The sequence below is a fragment of the Sylvia atricapilla genome, chromosome 8, assembly GCF_009819655.1.
Source record: "Sylvia atricapilla isolate bSylAtr1 chromosome 8, bSylAtr1.pri, whole genome shotgun sequence".
NCBI lineage: Eukaryota > Metazoa > Chordata > Aves > Passeriformes > Sylviidae > Sylvia > Sylvia atricapilla.
Window position 1 is genome coordinate 23,856,325 of NC_089147.1, and position 17,868 is coordinate 23,874,192.

Sequence of the window (17,868 nt, forward strand, 5' to 3'; positions counted from 1 at the left end):
CTGTTTTTAGAGTCCTATTTTTTTTTTCATTTTTGCATAAAAATCAGTGCACACATTTCACTTGCTTTTCTGAACAGAAAAACCCAAATGAGTTTGGAGTGACAAAAAAAAATTCTAATCAAGAGAAGAGAATAAATGATAGGTGCATGTAAATCTGTGCAGCTTCACAAAAGGAAATGAGGCTGTTGTGCATTCTATTTTTAAAAATCTTTATTCTAATTTGAGGCTAGGTAGCAACATTCACCCTGAATTCATCCTGGAATTAAATCCTATGGTTTCATACAAAGAGCAGATATCAGTCTTTGTTTTTTTAGAGTATATTGGTTTATCACTTTAGTCATGAGGAATGTTACTTCCTTTCCCCTTTACTTTCCCTGCTCTAAATTCTAGGGGAACAATTCACTTGCCATCACAAGGAGTGTTTGACTGAACAAGATACAGTTGTGCCAAACTGTTGACGAGAAATCACTGTGCCAGATCATAAAATGTTTCTACCTGTGGCCACATCAGCCACTTCCTGGCTCTGCTGGGAGACTTGTCAGCGCTGGTTCATTTTCTATGACTATCATTAGGGCAGGATATATCCTTTCCTTCTTCCTCTTGAAAGCTTCATGCCTAGGAGAGTTGCAAAAGTTTTTTAAATTAGAGGTTGCTAAAAAGGACTTAATTTTCTGATAGTTTAAAATATGATTGATTTTAGTTTTGAGCTTATCAGAAAACCAGATCAACAATTTTTGGGTCCTCATTTTTTAATCAATAGGTCTACCACAGTTTGAATCAGATCTAGCTGGAAAAAAATCTGACTCACACCACTGAACCCTGTACCAAAGCCTGATAGTTTTCCCATCATACAAACCTATGTGTATAAATGTCAGTCTTTCCAAACAAGTGCTCATGCTCCTTCTTCTGAAACTCAGTAACTTCTGGAGGTCTCACTGGTGAGGGCACAGAAACTCTATTCAATTCATTCATGAAATATAGGCCTTTTTTTTGTTTTTAAAAAATTATTTTAATTGGAGGAATTGAGCTTCTAAAATATAAGAAGAATGGGGTCATTGGTGGGCCGACAAGCATTTGACTTTATCTTCAAATTTATTCTCTTTTTTGTTTGTTTCTTTCTTTCTCTTTAAAGCTGAATGATTGCCTCTACATTTTGGCTTACAGACCATCTGTGGCTTGTTACCCTGCCTATTTCCTGAAAAGATTTATGCATTTGTATCATACTGAATTCAGCCCTGAAATTAAAGAGTCAATGAATCTCCACAAAATTAAAGAAGTCATTGCATAGAAAGACCAAATAGAATTTTTTAACTAAGGTAATTTTTTCTCTATTAATATGGGTAAGAGGCACCATTATTAAAAAGGAGGAGCTTTCACATTATTTAAAAGGATATGAATATTGTGTAGATCAAAACCTTAAATTAGTCTTTCATAGATGAGTAACAGGGTATAAATTGTAGTTAATTTCTTTGTGCAGTATCTGTAAAAATGGGGTCTGGTATCTCAGGGTTTCCTGGGATAGTCATGTATGTGTGTGCCATTTACAGACATTGGTATAAATGTATTGATATAAATGACTACCAAAGGTGCAAAACAACGGGGAATGACATGCTACATGTCACAAACCATTCCAATTTTCTCGTGCCAGTTAAGTAATTTCAGTCTGGTTGTGTCCCTTGTGACATGGGGCCACTTCCTCCTGGATTAGCTCTGCAGGGACAGTAAGTGAATGGAGAATTTGATAAGTGGTGTTTGAAGTGTTTCAATAAAATTTCACATATTTAGAGGTTAATAATTTGCATTGATTTATAGTCTGATTACTTTGAAGGTCTTCTGAATTATGTCAGTCCTGGAATAATTAAAATAGTACACAAAAGAGTGAATACAATAAGTGCCAATAAAATTAAGTAACCACCCTGCTACTCCTCTCCAATGGAAGTATGAAAACAATCTTAATTGCATAACTTCTTGATAAATTTCTTACAGAATTTGGACCATTCAAGACTAACCCTGAATACTGCAAAACCTCCTTTACAGTCTGTGACAGCACTGGACAGCCTTATTATAGAAATCATGAGAAAGTGTTAATTTAACATAAATCTAAGCTTTCAAAATAATTTAAGTGTAATCAGGAGTCCATAATGTAGAAATCATTGAGGATCATTTGTCATTATGTTATAAAGAGACTAGGCAGAGATCAGAAGCACTAGTTGTCCCAGTGCCCTCCCTTTCACCCCAGCATCAAGCTCTTTTGCACATTAAGCTTCTTACAAGTCTTCTGATTTTTCAGCTGTTGGTCCTGTTATAAATATATCTCTGCTTTGTAACGTCACAGTGTTTGCTCTGTGCACTGAGCTTACAGACTCAAGAAAGAGCAAGAAAAAGCCCCAGTTAATGGCTGTGGGTGAAACTCTGACTGAAAGCACACTAGCTGCAATTATTAGTGCTCTCATTATTTTTATGTATAGATATAGATTATATATATTTTATATAGAATTAGGAAACCCCCTGTAAATTGAGTATCTCAGACACCTTCCTTAACAGTTAAAAAAAATATTCTGTATTGTTACTGTATGAAGTAGCTAATAGAATTAAAATTTTGAAAATAGTTGGAGATTAAATAGGCCCTTTAAATAGCTCAATCATTCCTGCCACTCAAAAAAAAAATCCATGACATACCCTTAATGATCTTAAGGTAATAGGAGGAAGTGGAGCAATGGTCATGAGCAATCCAGATTTGTGTTTCTCTTTGGCCAGGCATTGAAATATAAACAATATGAAACTTCAGACTCCTGTTTTTTATAACCATGTTAAATGTAGATATTTTGAAAAATTCACTATTAAGTAATGTGCCAGCAGATGGCATTGAAGAATATATGTCATCATTCTAGCTCCTTCCTGTACCACAGATTTCTTCCTCCACGCATCTCCTAAGCACTGTATGGAATTCACTAAAGCACCCATTTTACAGGAGCTGGAGACCTTTCTTACACCTGCTCTTAGGTGTAAGAAAACTTAAAAGGCTCTTAAAAAGCTTTTAGCTCTTTATATGCTAAAGATTTTATTTATCCTCTACTACAGAGACAGGCTGAGAGAGTTGGGGCTGTTCCGCCTGGAGAACAGGAGTCTCCAGCAGACCTTCTAACACCTTCTACTGGCTAAAGGGAATGTGGACAGGTACTTTTAACAAAGTGACAAGACAGGGTAATGGCTCCAAACTGAAAGAGCATGGAGTTGGATTAGGTATTAGGAAGAAAATCTTAACTGTGAGGGTGGTGAACAGATTGCTCAGAGAAGTTTTGGTTGCCCTGTGCCTGTCAGTGTTAATGGCAAGGCTGGATGTGTCCCTGCCCATGGTGGGGGGCTTCCAGTTAGATGATCTGTAAGGTGATCTGACCATTCTCTGATTCCAACCCAAACCATTTTACTGATTCTGTGATCCTCTGAAATCAGCCATCAGATGGCAAAGTCCTGACAGGATTGCCATCAGTAACTGGAACCGTCACAGTGGCACAGGTCTCGTGCTGTTTGTAACTGTCTGCCATGGTTGTGTGCTGCTGGTGCCACTGCCAGTGAATTAATTAATAGCTTTAATGTCCCTTTAATGGTGATTACTCTAGATTACCCCTTTGCCATTTCTACTTTATGTTTGTTGGGTGAACATGAAGAAAGAAAAGGAAGGGAAAATAAAAATGTATAAGGAAAACAAAAGTTAGTGAGCAAAAAAATAGGGAAATAAAAGGTTGAAAGATGAATACTGAGATTAAGAGGATTTAGTCAGAGATCTCACTTCTGCAATGAAAAATGGCTGAATTTTCACTTGACTTAACAGGCCTAGACCTGTTTTGATTGCCTTTTGCAGTCATTTGTGATCCAGAGATGATGGGTAGAAGAGACACAAGACAACAAAAATTACAAAAATAATAATATGTTTCAAGAAAATAATATTGAAGATATTTCCTTTCCATTTGCCTTTTTAGACTTTTCTCTTATCTGTCTCCTAAATGTATATTTTTCTGTCTTGATTCTCCAAGTTTCCATTTTCTACCTTTTTCTTCATGTTTTGCATATCTCTTTTTTTCCTTTGAATGTAAATGGATAAGATCTATGTTTTCTCTCAGGTGCGTTTCTCCAGGTGAAAATGTACAGCTCCACTTTGAAAATAATAGTAAAAGCTTCAAATTTTCATCTCTCAGTAGCTGGTAAAGGTCTTAACAGATGAATCAAAGGCTACTTGGTTATGCTTATTGCTATAATTTAGTGAAAATATCTGCTGGGTATTCGTATGGCTTCATACTGTTGGGTGATTTCTTCCTCCTTGTCCTGAATCTGATTGGTTTTGAAATGCCAAATCAAACACTCATCCAGTGAATATGCAAAGACGTGTCTGTGGCAGAAGCAGCTGCCTGCAGATTGCTTTACTTAAAATGCTTGGAGAGGCGTGGTTGCCCAATGGGGAAACAGGCTACAGACTAATTAAGAAATGTCATGTTTCTTCTTCCTTGCCTTAAAATTCTCCATAGAATTTTTTCATTATTAAGCACTTCATAAGATCCCAAGCCTACTGAACTTTGAAAACTTGCAAAAAGCTTTCTAGTCCAAGTTTTAATTAGAATTTTTCCCATTCCAACTCACGACAAAACAAATATATGACCTCTGATTGGTCTTTGTAATCATCTAGCTATCTCAAAGTAAAGTTGTGGGGCTTATTTTAAATTGGTTCAAAGAAGCCCTGATCTTTTTTTATTTTTCTAGTTTCCCTTATGGTATTTTATAACAAAGTGAAGGAAATCCATGCAGTTATACAGCATTCATCAAGCGAAGGTGTGAAGTGTTGGATTTATTGTGGCTTTTCATATTCTCGGAAAAACCAAGCTGGCATCTTTAATGCATTCACAGATGTCAGACATCTTGTGAAGGGAACCAACATACTGTAGTAGGATTTAGTTGGCAACAGAGTACAGTAAAAAAAGGGAAAATTGTTTGGCTGTAGGATAGACAGTGGCTCTGGATGTACCTCCTAAGCCAAAGTCACACAGAGCTGATTGTGTTATCACAAATTCATCTTTCTCCCTTTTGTCCCCCATTCCACCTCACACAGATTCCTCGTTTTCAGCAGTCCCCCAGTGTCTTTTCTGTCCAATCTTGTAGTGCCAGCAGGGGTGAAATATTATGTTTTCACTGATTAAACAAAAGGTTAATTAGAACACCCACTCTGGGTTTTTTGGACCACATGATGGAGGGGTGGGAAAAGTTAAAAAAAAAATAAATGAAAGCTTGAATAACATTAGATACATTTCTACTTATGGAAATATTAATAAATAGTAGAGTTTACTCACTTTGAAGTCCCTCAGTAAGAAGCAGAATAGAGCATAATCATCTATAATATTAATCTTTTTTATTATATTAAAAGATATTTTCTATACAGACACTTGGTTCTGCAGCTTAATTGCTTATCCTTCTATCCCAAAGCACTCTTCTGCACACAGATAGCATTTCTGTCAATTCTCAGAGCCCTTCTTTGTGTTTCATGTGTGACTGGAGCAGCTCAGCAAACCTGGCTGCAGACCAGTGGGGCCAAGAGCACAGGAAGGATGGGCCACAGCACTGAGCTGCAGCTGAAGGCAGGACTGCACCAGGGCCAAAGGCTTCCTCTCAAGTCAGCTACAAATAGAACCCAGCACTGCTGACTCTGCAAGGGTCAAATGACTTCAGTGCTGAAAGCTCAGACCTGAGAGGAGCCATGCTGAGAAACAACACCAGCCATGGTGAGATGGGATTTACAGGTGTCTCCCACAACACCATCAGCACCCACAGAAGTTCATAAGAACAGAACAGGCAAATATTGTCCACACAATCTCACAGCCTTCAGCAATTTGCAGTTCAGTTTTTCTGAAATTAAATGTATTGCTTTGCCATTCAATAGCCCTTTGTGGATTTTTCTTCTGAGTTTATCAGTTGTTGAACAAATGTAAATTTTAGCTTCTCTAATGCCTTGTTATGCCTTCCACAATTATGCTTCACAGCACAGTAATATATTTTCTTCTAAAATTTCTACTTGCTAGTTTCATTTGATGTGCTGTAGCCCTTGTTTTGGGAAAAACAATGAATACTGATTCTGTATTTACTGTCTTCATTCCACTCATGTTCTAAACATCTCTATCATACACCCACTCAGCTGTCTTTCTTCCAGGCTGAAGAGCTGCAGTCACTACGTATATGAAAACCATTCCACCCTTTAAACAATCTTTCTCTCTTTTTCAGTTCTACTCTGTGTCTGGTTTTGAGATGAAGAACCGAGAATTTGAAAGGTTAGAAAGAGTGACTTGGTGACTTATTTTACATGCATGGTCATACATTGCATACAAACCATAACAACTGCAACACAAAATCAGGCATGAAGGTTGCAGTAGGCAGGAGTAAACTGGTGTTATGACTTCTGGAATAAACCCACAGAGTCTTACACCTTGGACTTGTTAATTTATTTTTTCATGCTGTGCTATTTATGCTGTAATTTTATGCTGTTTAAACTAAGCCTTTTTCTACCCTCTAATATCTCATATTTTAATTGCTTTAGTGTCTTTTTTTAAAATATTATTTCCATGTATATTTTTTCTACTCATTTTACCCTGCAGGCAGAGCTCCAGAGTGCCCCCAACACTGAGAGCTTTATCTCCTTTCTTTCCTTTCAAAAGTAGTAAATATCTCATCAGTCCATGAAGGCCCCCCTCCCCAGAGCATCTTGCTTTTTGTCCTTACTTTTACCACCTTCTCTGCAAAGAAACCTGTACAATTCAATTGGCTGGAAAAAGGCAGTTGTCACCAACAGATTTTCCTCTAGGAAATACTGTAAGATGATTCTGATCTCACAAAGAATGTACTAGAAGCAACCTTTCTTCCACATATTCTAAAAGCAGTCAAAAATATAAAGCAAAGGGGTTTTTCACAGTATCTAGGGAATTTAGGAGCAGAAATCCCACTAAGACATCAAAGAGATTTGTCCTTAACTCCCTTGGATGCTTCTGAAACTCCCATCCTCAAAGCTTGTCCTAGAAGGATTATACGCACACCCCAGCAGTAGGAATGTGTTTTTCTGTTTAGCAACCGTGCAGGAGAGAACTGTGTTTGAACTGCATGTGAACAGTCTCCCTGAAATCACTGCCTGGATCAAAAGATTGGCTCAAGCCTCTTCTTCCTCCTCCCTGTTCCTTCCCAAACTGGCCACATCACAAGGGAGTATTTCTGGATACTTTGAAGGAGGACAAACCTAAAGAAGGTTTTCACCAGCTGCTTCACATGCATAAACACAACTGGAATTATGCAACATTATGTAATTAAGCATTGTGACTGTACCTTCCCCACAAAAGGAGCAAACCTGGTGACACATAGTCTACAGTCTAAGAGGGCTTTTTTGCAGATGGGAAATTCAGACACAGTGTGATTTAAGTGGTTCTCCCACGGACAGAAAAAGGGAACAATGGCTAGGGCATTAGCCTGAGCCTTGCCAATTTAGCTCAGTGCCTTGTCAGATGTTTCTGAGAGTCCCTGTGTGCCTTAAATAGATCATTATATTTTTTCGCAGTAGTATGAAGTAACTGCATAAAAAGTTTAGAAGTGCTCTAAACTGTTGTTCTGGCACACAGCTAAGAGGAGAACAAGAGAAGTCAGACCAGGAAGTTCCTGACTTGTGGATGATTACCATAACAACTTAGTTATCCCTCTTCCCTTCTCTCGCTGTAATTACTGGTTGTGACCTATCACATATGATGTAATTACTGTGTTATTGACATAGAGCCTAAGCTCAGGCACTTTCTTGGGGTGAACTTCTTGTTTGAAAAGGTTTTCCCCTGTCTTCCCTCTCCTTGATAGGAAAATGAAAGTGTAGGGAATGGAAATGCTGAGCTCTCATGCAGTGGGACTTACAGTGCCTCAAAAATGCTGTCTTTATGAGCTGATAAAAAGACTTCAATAAAAAAAACATACAAAAGATGTAATAGTTCTTGGCTATTTAGAGGAAAGGAAAGCAGGGGAATGTGAAGGAAAAATAATAATGCAATCTTCCATTTTCTAACATGGACAGTTGGCAATACTGTGCTTTTCCAATTAAGATGATAGCATCTGGACTACTGTAATCCGTAAGGTTGTAAACTGTGTCATGTTGCCCAGAGTGGATTCATCAGTCAGCTGGCAATAATTTATATGATTAAAAAGAAAGGCATTGCCCATAATTTTACTGTAGGTTTGCTATGCTGTCTTTTGGTTTTGTTTGGGGGGATTTTTTGTTTTGTTTTTGGGGAGTTTTTTTGAGTTTTGTTTTTGTTCCCTGTGGAAAATAATTTGTCTAAAGCATTGTACTGAAAGAAAAGAAAACCTGCAACAAAATTAATAAAACATCCTCCTTTGTTTTCTCTTCCCTGTTCAAGAATACCTAATACAAATAACTAAGCTAGTATTTATATCTATATTTAGTTAGTATTTATAACTAAATAAATAATTATTTATTATATGCTGGAGTTTATTCCTAAACTGCATCTGCTCAGGCTAGCTACAGAATGGGCAGAGAAGCATGCAGCTTTAGAAGGGAAGGTCAGTATGGCAGGTGGGGCTGTGTGACAGCTGCCACCAAGACAGGTAGGGCAGGGGATAGCAGAGGGTAAAAAGAATCAGCAGACCAAGGGGCCGGGAAATTCTCAGCAGCTGGATGGAGTTAGGAAGGAGCAACTAAACAAAGAGAAACTGAAATGATTTTCACTGATTTTCCTTAGTCTTTTCTCCGGCATCAAGCTCCGTGTTTGGATTAGTAACACTGTTATATCCTGCAAACGCATAATAGTGGCTGCAAAGAAAGAACTGCTCTTTTAGGATGACATAATTTGGTGTTTCTTGTTTGAAAAATTAGAATGAATCTGTCAATAATTTCAGCATTTCTGTGAGATTATGAAGTTTCTTTTTACTTCCTCCACATTGTTTGTATCATAAGCACAGAACTAGGGTTCTAGTCTGAACAACTTGCCTGCAGAGTCAGCTTTTCTGAGGTATCTTGGGACTGCTTTGATGCAAAGAAGAACTTGCTAGAAAGAGACTGAGGGCTCTCCTGAAGCTAACAAACCTTCCCCTCACACAAGTTACTTGTTTGAGCCTTGTGTAAGGATTCACACCTGTGCTGAAGTGTTGAATACGTGTGCTGAGCAGGTTGAAATGGGAATGCTGAACACCTGTTAGAGGTTATAAAAGCAGAGAACAGGGTAAACAGCTGTTCATAACTTCGGAATTAAGGTAAGCAAGGGCTTTGGAAAAGTTCTTTCTAGGTCTTTTTTTGTTTCTTTTTGTTCTGGGTTTGTCTTGTTGGTTAGTTAGTTTGTAACATGGATTAAAATTCTAAATATTTTTCATATATTTTCCCAAGCTGTTGTACTGATTCCTTGCTTGTTCCTTGCTTTCCCTAGTGAGCCCTGGTATTTTTTCTTGGTTGGTGTAGCTCCCTCCCTTCATGACTAGGAACACAAGTAATCACAAAGGAGGAAAAATGCTGATATTCACCATATGGTGTAAGTGTCAGCTGGTGCATTGGCCAGAGCTGCTCTGGCAATTCCTGTCTGACCCATTCCTACATGTCCAAGAAAGGCCAGTTTGCACGCAGCATTTTTTCTCTAACACATTCAGTGCAGATGGCAAGCTGATTTTGTGTTGTCCTTAACAGGTTTCTATAAGTAGGGTTATATATGTGTGTAAATGAAGGAGTGATTTGCATGCACAAAGTAAGTTATCATTACAGCAACTGCTCAAATGCCTGCATTTTTTGAGTGAGTAGCTCCTCTGTAACAGTGAGGGAGAGAGCTGGAATTTGCCAGGAAGGTGGTGAGGATGTGGGGAGTGAGGGGTTTTTTCTTTAATTGTGAAAACCACAATTACATCTCAAATTTGGCTTAGTTTGCAGAACTCTATTGAGATTCTGAGACCTTATATGAGCCCAAAACAATAAATATCTTCCTATCAGGACAATTTCCTTGAAGCTACTTGGGGCTGCAGTTTTCACTTAAAGAAATTATTTTGAAAAATGCAGTAAACTCAGCTTCATCCTCAGAAGCAGCATAAAAAATTCAATAAAATCCTGAATCAGTATCCTTCAATGCAACATAGGAAGGGCATAGCCAGCCTTCTCTCCAGAAAGGCAATCCCAGATTCCATGAATCAACCCCAGCATTTAGAAGAAGGTTTTTCTGGTGGAAGAGGTTGATATTCTCTTCATTGTGTCATAGAGGCACAGTAGACTTGCAGATGTGAGTGATGCTTCACTAAAATAGAGGTTAAGCTTCTCTTTTAGTTTGACTCCCACCTCCAAGAGTCACCACGAGGGGAACTGTGCAACATCCACAAGGTTTTGTGTTGTTTTTGGATGAGTGAACTGCAAGTGGCTCTATGCCCTTAGTTTTATCACAGTTCTTTAAAAGATGTGAATTGACAGCATCAAACTGACTTGCATGGATCTTTGTTACACACTGGCTACTCCAGCTTCATAGCTAATCTCAGGATATTCACTGTTGGAATTAGTTTTTTATTAGAAGATGAACCAAGATCCCTATCAACCCCCTACTAATCTCTTCTCATCTCGCTGCCACTGAGAGCAACCCATTTACCTTTTTAAGGTGATTTCTAGTTAACAACCAGCAAAGTTTCCTTTTGGTGTAACGTGGAACACATAAATAGATGGGGATTACCTGGAAATGCTGGTAATGAATTAGTATATGTAGCAGTCAAAGAAGCTTAGGCACACAGTCAAACAGGTCTGAAAAAAAAAATTCCACGGGTTGTTTAAGAGTAAGGAGCAGTCTGTGCTTATGAAAAGTATTTACTTTGTCAGTAGTGATTGCAAATTCCCAGGCAAGCTTCTCTGGCAGGCAGGTGTGGGGCACAGTGTGCTGTGGGAAGCCTCTCCTGGGCACAGAGAGCACTGAGGCAGTTTCCTGAGGGACTGCACTGCTCTGGAGAGCTAAGCCAGTCTTACATGGGTGCATGGCCTTGGGAGTGACCCCTTGATCTCAGAGAAGAGGAACTGATGCTCGAGTTGAGAAAATCACAGAATCATACCAAATACTCTGGATTGCAAGGGACCCACAAGGATCATTGACTGCAGCTCTTAAGTGAATGGCCTGCACGTGGGTCAAACTCTCTGCCTTGGCACTGTTAGCATCAGGCTCTGACCACTGGGCTAACACAGAGCCTAGTTGTCCCTCTGCTGTGTGATGGGGAAAAGGAGGAAAGGAGCTCCTTGCGATATTTCATTGATGTGGGAGGCATTTAATTACCTTTTTTTCTGGTGAAATAAGTGGGTCCAGCTACAAAACCTTGTGTTGGGTGGAGAGTCTACTGCTCCTGAACATGGAAGGAAACGGCTGGGTAACCTCTACTTCTTCTTCTAGGAAATGGCTGGGTAACCTCTGCTTTTGAAGACAGAGCTAAAACCTGCAGGGGCAGGAGTATAAAATCTTACACTGAGACATGATTCTTGTTATTAATCAGTGATTAAATAATAGTTTGGCCATATAAATTCCTCCCACTTTCAAAGCACAAAAGAGCTGTGCTCATTTACTTCAGCCAAGAAATTGATATAATAATTTTGGGAAGCTTCCTGTTTCTTTCATGTTCACAAGAGCTCTGTGTTATGTAAAGAGACTGTGGCATGAATGTTACCTGGCCCAATTTCTGTGTGTAATTAATTGACTTAGCTTTTTTCTCTGCATCCAATTCCCGACATAAAAGGATGTTTTAAATTACAGCCAATTGCTGCAAACATTTTCAAAGAATCTCTTATAAAAAAAAAAAGGTCTAAATAATTCTGAGGTTTTTTATTCCCAGATTATATAATTGTGAAGTTTTTAAACTAGAAATATAGTATTTTTCTACAGAGTCTTCTAGTCCGAAGCTTTCTGTTTATTGTAGAAATATCAGATATTCTACACCATTTGTTCTATAAGAATCTAACCCTATATACTTTACTAAAACTTCTTTTTGGGATACATTGTCCAGCAAATGCAGCCCAAAGGCATCTACATAGGGATAGTTCATTAAAAAAATAAATAAAATAAAAAACCCACCAAAAAACACAACTCTTAGGGATGAAAGGAGCTTTATAGAGTGCATAAATACTGTCTGTAGGTCTCCAAATGGTGCTTGGCTGGGCCTTTGATAGAATACCTAGGATACTTTTCCTGGAATGACGGTGTCATGAAGTCATTTGAGTAGTAGTTTGTTTGGAGTAATACCTGTGACTTCTGGCATGTGCTGGAAATTTTAATTCAGGCTCACATATGTTGAGAATAAACACTTGAAATCACTAGGTTGGTAAAATATATAAGCTACATTTTATGACCTTGAGTTGAGTGAAGCTCTGGTATCAGCAGAAGTGTATTTTGACTTGGAGTAAAAATGGTCTCTTTAGAGAAAGTCTCAGATTGTACAGAGAGGAAATTTGCTGGGATTTCTTTTCAAAATGCTGATTGGAAGACAAGAGGGGTCTTCATCAAAGGGGAAAACTTGAAAAGAAAAATAAAAAGGGCAAGTGAGTTTTGAAGGCTAGAAACTGGATCAAGGAAGGATATAAAACCAATGTAAGTTAGGGAAAGGAAAAGGATGCGGAAAAGAGCATATCAAAAACTGGAGAGTAAGGTTAAGAAAAAGAGCAGAGTAGCAGGAGAAAAAGCATTAAAGCAGTGCTGGAACTAGGCCAGTGCTGGACCGTGGCAGTTCACAAAAGAACCCTGACAGCTTTTGTAATGAGGGTCAGGCTAATTGAAATTTGTCCCTCTCGAGTTCTGATTGTTAAATTCCAGTACCAATGAGGGAAACACAGAAAAATGCAGAATTAAGAAGAGTTCACCAGCATGACTAGGAACACACTTGTAGTACCAAATATAAAAGGAAAAGAACATAATTTTTCCAAACTGTTGTTTCTTTCTTTGCAGCACACAGTGAATTTTCACTAGCATGGAACATAAATGGAATTCAGTCAAGTTCCAACTTTAAACGCCGGGTCTGAGGAGACTTCTTAAATGTAAGTCATTTGGGTATTAATATATACATTACTGAAGTTTTTTTCTGCATTCAAAAAATAAATGTTATGATTTAGAGGCAAATAAATGGAATTTTTTCTGTGTTACTAAGTAGCTTCCTATTTTAAATAGGAAGCTTAGTGCAGGCTGTACCACAGGATCATGGATGATTCTTCTTTACAGTGTCTCCTGTAATTAACATTATCAATAATATAAAAGAGGAAGGTATTTATTATGCAAGGTCTGCAGATAACTGTCTATACTAGGAGATCTCATCCTTCTGGACTATTTTACCTATCATTAAATCATGGAAGGAAATAGGTGAGGCAAAGGATCCTTGACTTTTTTCCAAAGCAGAGTCTTCTTTTATGTAAATTAGCTTAATACTTTTTTAAGAGCAAAGTAGACCTTTAAATATAAGGCTAGAAGCAACTGTTTAAATAACCATTTTTTACATAAACCTAGTGTATCAGGAAAGTAATCATATAAAGTAAAGTATTTTTCATATAAGATGGGAAATACTTCTCAACACACAGATTCATGGGACATACTTCTTGTGTTTCACTTGTACCAGTTGAAGGGAGAGGCAACTTGTGTTTCACTTGTACCAGTTGAAGGGAGAGGCAGCTCTGCTGAGGCAATGCTGATGCAAAATCCACTGAAGATCTGCCCAAGTAGTGAGGGGTGTGATTCAGCCAAGATGCTAAAATGCATCACATGCTAAAATTCATTCCCACTCACAGCCTATGCCTACATGTGCTATTGCTTCACTCTCACACACAGTTTATGTCAGCTATAGCATAGTCCAAAAACTGTAATATCTGTAATTTGAGAAGGAGTTCAGAGCTGTAGCTGTGGGAGTCAATGTGTTCTCATCAGCTCCTGGCCCCTGTACAAGGGGTAAAGTGCTGCTTGTGTCTACGCTCAGCCAAAGGCACATCCTCAGAGCTGCTGAGGATGAGAAGCCTTTCCCAGCACCAAGGAGGGCTTTCTGTAGCTGGATACGGTGTTTCCATCTTGAATTCTTTTGGAATTTCTTTTTATATTTAGTAAAATCCAGCTATTCTGTTATTGTGTTTAGAATATATAGTGATTGGCACCTTAGAAATACTTTAGACAGACAGATAAAAGGATTCCAAATGCATCCTTTGTGAATCTCTAATAAACGATTTTGCATTGTCCAGTGATGAAAACAAATCATCTGTGGAAAGACAAAACTGTTTTCCATTAGTATCATTCACTGAGGGTGTTTGTATATGTTTGGTGTCTGATAGCATCTTAATCATTTTACCATTTCTAGCAACAAGATATGTCACTTGACAAGCACTTGTGCTTTGTATTTGCCTTTTCTTTTCTCCTGTGCTTCAAGGTCTGTGCTGTATTTTTCACAAAATGATGCAATTGATGAGCAGGTGAGATTTTCTGACAACAAATTGTTTCTTTGCAAACAATATACAAGTTCTGGATTTATTTCAAATTCCAGAGAAACCAAAAATACTGGTAAAAATTTATTTCCTTCAGTTTTTTTCAATAGAGGTTAGACCAAAGAAACCTCTGTATCACAGGTCTTTTGGGGATCTAGTACCAGCAGTCACTCTGACTGGACTTGACCTTGTTTTGATTTTCTTTTTTTGCATTGACATGCCTTCTCTTCCCAAAATTATGAATTACTGAACTATTTACAGAATCCTATCACAGAATTATTTAGGTTGGATGGGACCTTCAATATTATCTTGTTATTCTAATACTGTGGTGAGGAGGAATTTTGTAAGTGTTCAGTGTATGGTGACAAATAGTATATTTTATAAATTAATTTCAAGTCAATGCTAAATTATGGAATTACAGACTACATACACGTTGCTATTAAAAGAGTTCATCATGTTTAATGTTATTACAGTGAACACCAAAGGAATTAATAATGATTTGCACTTCTTGTAGAGTGGTACCAACGTAGTGAAAAGAAGGTTAGCCTAATTAAATTCCACAAACCACTTTAGGGCTCTGCCGTATTGTGGAGGTTGTTTTTTTTTACTTTAATTAATTCTGAATGAAAGGTTTCTGAAGTGTTTTAATATTGTTTAAAGAGGCACCTGGAAATACTTAGAATTTTTTTTTCCTTGTCCAGGATACTTTGACCAAGCAAGCATCATCCTTTCAATGATGAGCTCCTGCATGCTGTATAAATTACAGTAAATAATAATCAGTTGAATATTCTAGGATTTTATTGGGAGATAAAGCCAAAGTTGGGTGAGGATATTGCTGTGTTCTGACAAGAGACAACTTGGGGAGCATGCCTCAGGCCTAGAAACCCAGTTCACTTTGTTGCAGTACACAGAGTTGCTGGACAATGCATTATGGATTTAACTCCCTCTTGGAATTGCTTAGACTTCTCATTCCTTGTGTTCCACAAAAACAAATGCTACATCACATTTGGCTTAGTTTCTAGTTTCCACACATCTGACTTCATGATAATCTAGTGCTGTAGTTCAAGGGGTGAAAGGCTACATTTTTCCACGTTATTTGCTTTCTGGTTCTTTTTTATTGTCCTAAAGCAGAGAGGTAGAAGACATCTACTGGTAGCATTTTGGTAACCTGCCTGGTTCCTTTTCAGCTTCCCTAAACTGTTGTTGAGTAATACAAATATTTCAGCCTGGGATTTGCACCAAGAAAAATAGCTGTGAAAAAACAAATGTTAAAATTTGCTTTACCTCCCCTTCTACTGAAATTCTTGGAAATGTTTTTACTTTTAGCCTTCTAATAGACCTGTTTGGAAATCCTATTCAAGCTGGATTTTTTAAACCCCAATTCCCTTAAGCACATGCTTCATGTGTTAGGCATGTGTTTAAATTCTCTTGATTCAGTGTCATATACTTAAAGGCATTGCTGAATAAAGAAGGGCACGAGCATGTGCTTAAATGCTTTGCTGATCAAAGGAACAAACCTTTTGATTTGATCTACATTAAATGCAAAGTTAGATCACCTATGCAGTAGTCGAGAATTTACTAAATGTCTCTACTAAAGACAGTTCTTGATTAAGCTGTGTTCTTGTGGCTATAGAAATAGGAAGAGCTGCATAATACTCTACTTTCCTTAATATTTTTTTATGACATTGGTTGTAAATTACATTTTCAAGTGCTGTATTCTCACTGCAAATAAAAGGGACCAAGACAGTAAAAATGAAAAGAGAAAAGAGTGGTTTGGTGGTTAAAGACATATATTCAGTGAAAATCCAGAATGATTCAATATGTTTTATGTTCTTAATATTTTTTCTTTCTATATACAGTACAGTATGTAAGACATCTCTTCCTCCTTACACTAAAAATTTATATTCAGGATACTCTAATGAAGTACATCTTGAGTCTCCTTTTCATGGCTAATGAGGAGACAACAAGAATTTGACTAATACTAGTACAATTACTGGAGCAGTGAAGCGTGCATCTCTGATTAGATGTGATAATTTGCAAGGCTGGGCTCTTCACATTAAGTTTGCAAACAGTTTAAAAATCACTTCCTCTATTTATCCAGCTAATCTCTGTTTAATGACTCCAGACCTGACAAAAGAAAGAGAAAATGTCTCTTAAAACCCTATACTTCATTTATGAAGCTTGTATGTAGAGGAGAGGTGTAATTGATAGCAAATTTTTTCCAGAACACTTTCACATGAATCCATGCAGCTGACTTTTTATTATGCAGTGGTATTTTTATTATTCCTGTAATACTCAGTCTCCTTTACATAGAGCTTTGTTGTCTTTGTCCAGGTTTAGACATATATTTCTACTGATTTTTGGCTCTTTTGATTTCTTTCTAAATCGCCTTTTGAATTAAATAGTTTATAATCCATAGAGTATGAATATTTTTGTTGGATTTGCTTATAATTTTTTTTTTTTTTTCAGAAAAGGCTGGTAGAGTGGTGGTGTTATTAGGGAATTCTTCATCAGTCATCAGCATCTTGGTCAGGCAGGTTTAAAAAGGAATAAGGCACGTTCCATTCCAGATTTATGAAATATTCCTTCATCTTTAAGGCCTCTGTTCACCATTTGGACTTGAAGCAAAGCTGGCTGAAACAACAGGAACTATGGTTAGAATTCTTGATAAATTTAGTTGAGCAAGCAGAAGCAGCTCTTGCTGTCAGTAGGTGGCACTTGTCCTGAGGCAGGAATGAGATGACATTTAAAAAGGACAGCCAGCAGTTTCAGTAGGGCCGAAAAATGGATACCTTCATGCAAAACTCTGTCCCAGAACACATCACCTATAGAAAGAACATATTCTAGGTGTGAGTGCAGAGAAAGAACTTCCATTAGAAGATTAAAATAGGTTTGCCAAGTCATTTGACATGCTCATACCTGGACCAAGTGCCACTGTGTTGTCTCCACATTGCACAGTGGCACCATACAATTGCAGTTTCTTTTAGGATCCTCTAAAACTGAGCAAAACCAGATTCAGAACCAATATAACTGTCATAGGAAGGTAGAAAGGATTCAAGATTGTGACTCCCACAGATATTTTCTGGAGTTTTGCTTAAAATATGTAAAAGCAGAAGTATGGAAATAGGATCAAATGCTCAGCCTGTTGTTTTTGTACATATTTTTTTTGTTTCTATAGCTTCCAGAGAACATGATCATCTTTGTGTAAAGTATCTTGTTAAAGATGGGCTCTGGGATTCCCTGTCTATTTTGGAAAGTGATACCTACTATTCTTTTGTTTCCACTGAAAAGCAGCTGTTGTTGCAAGGATTGTGTGGAACAAACAGAAAATGTGTTTCAACTTCCTTCTGGACCTATGGAAGCTATTTGTGTCAGAGAGCTGAGAATCCTTAGAG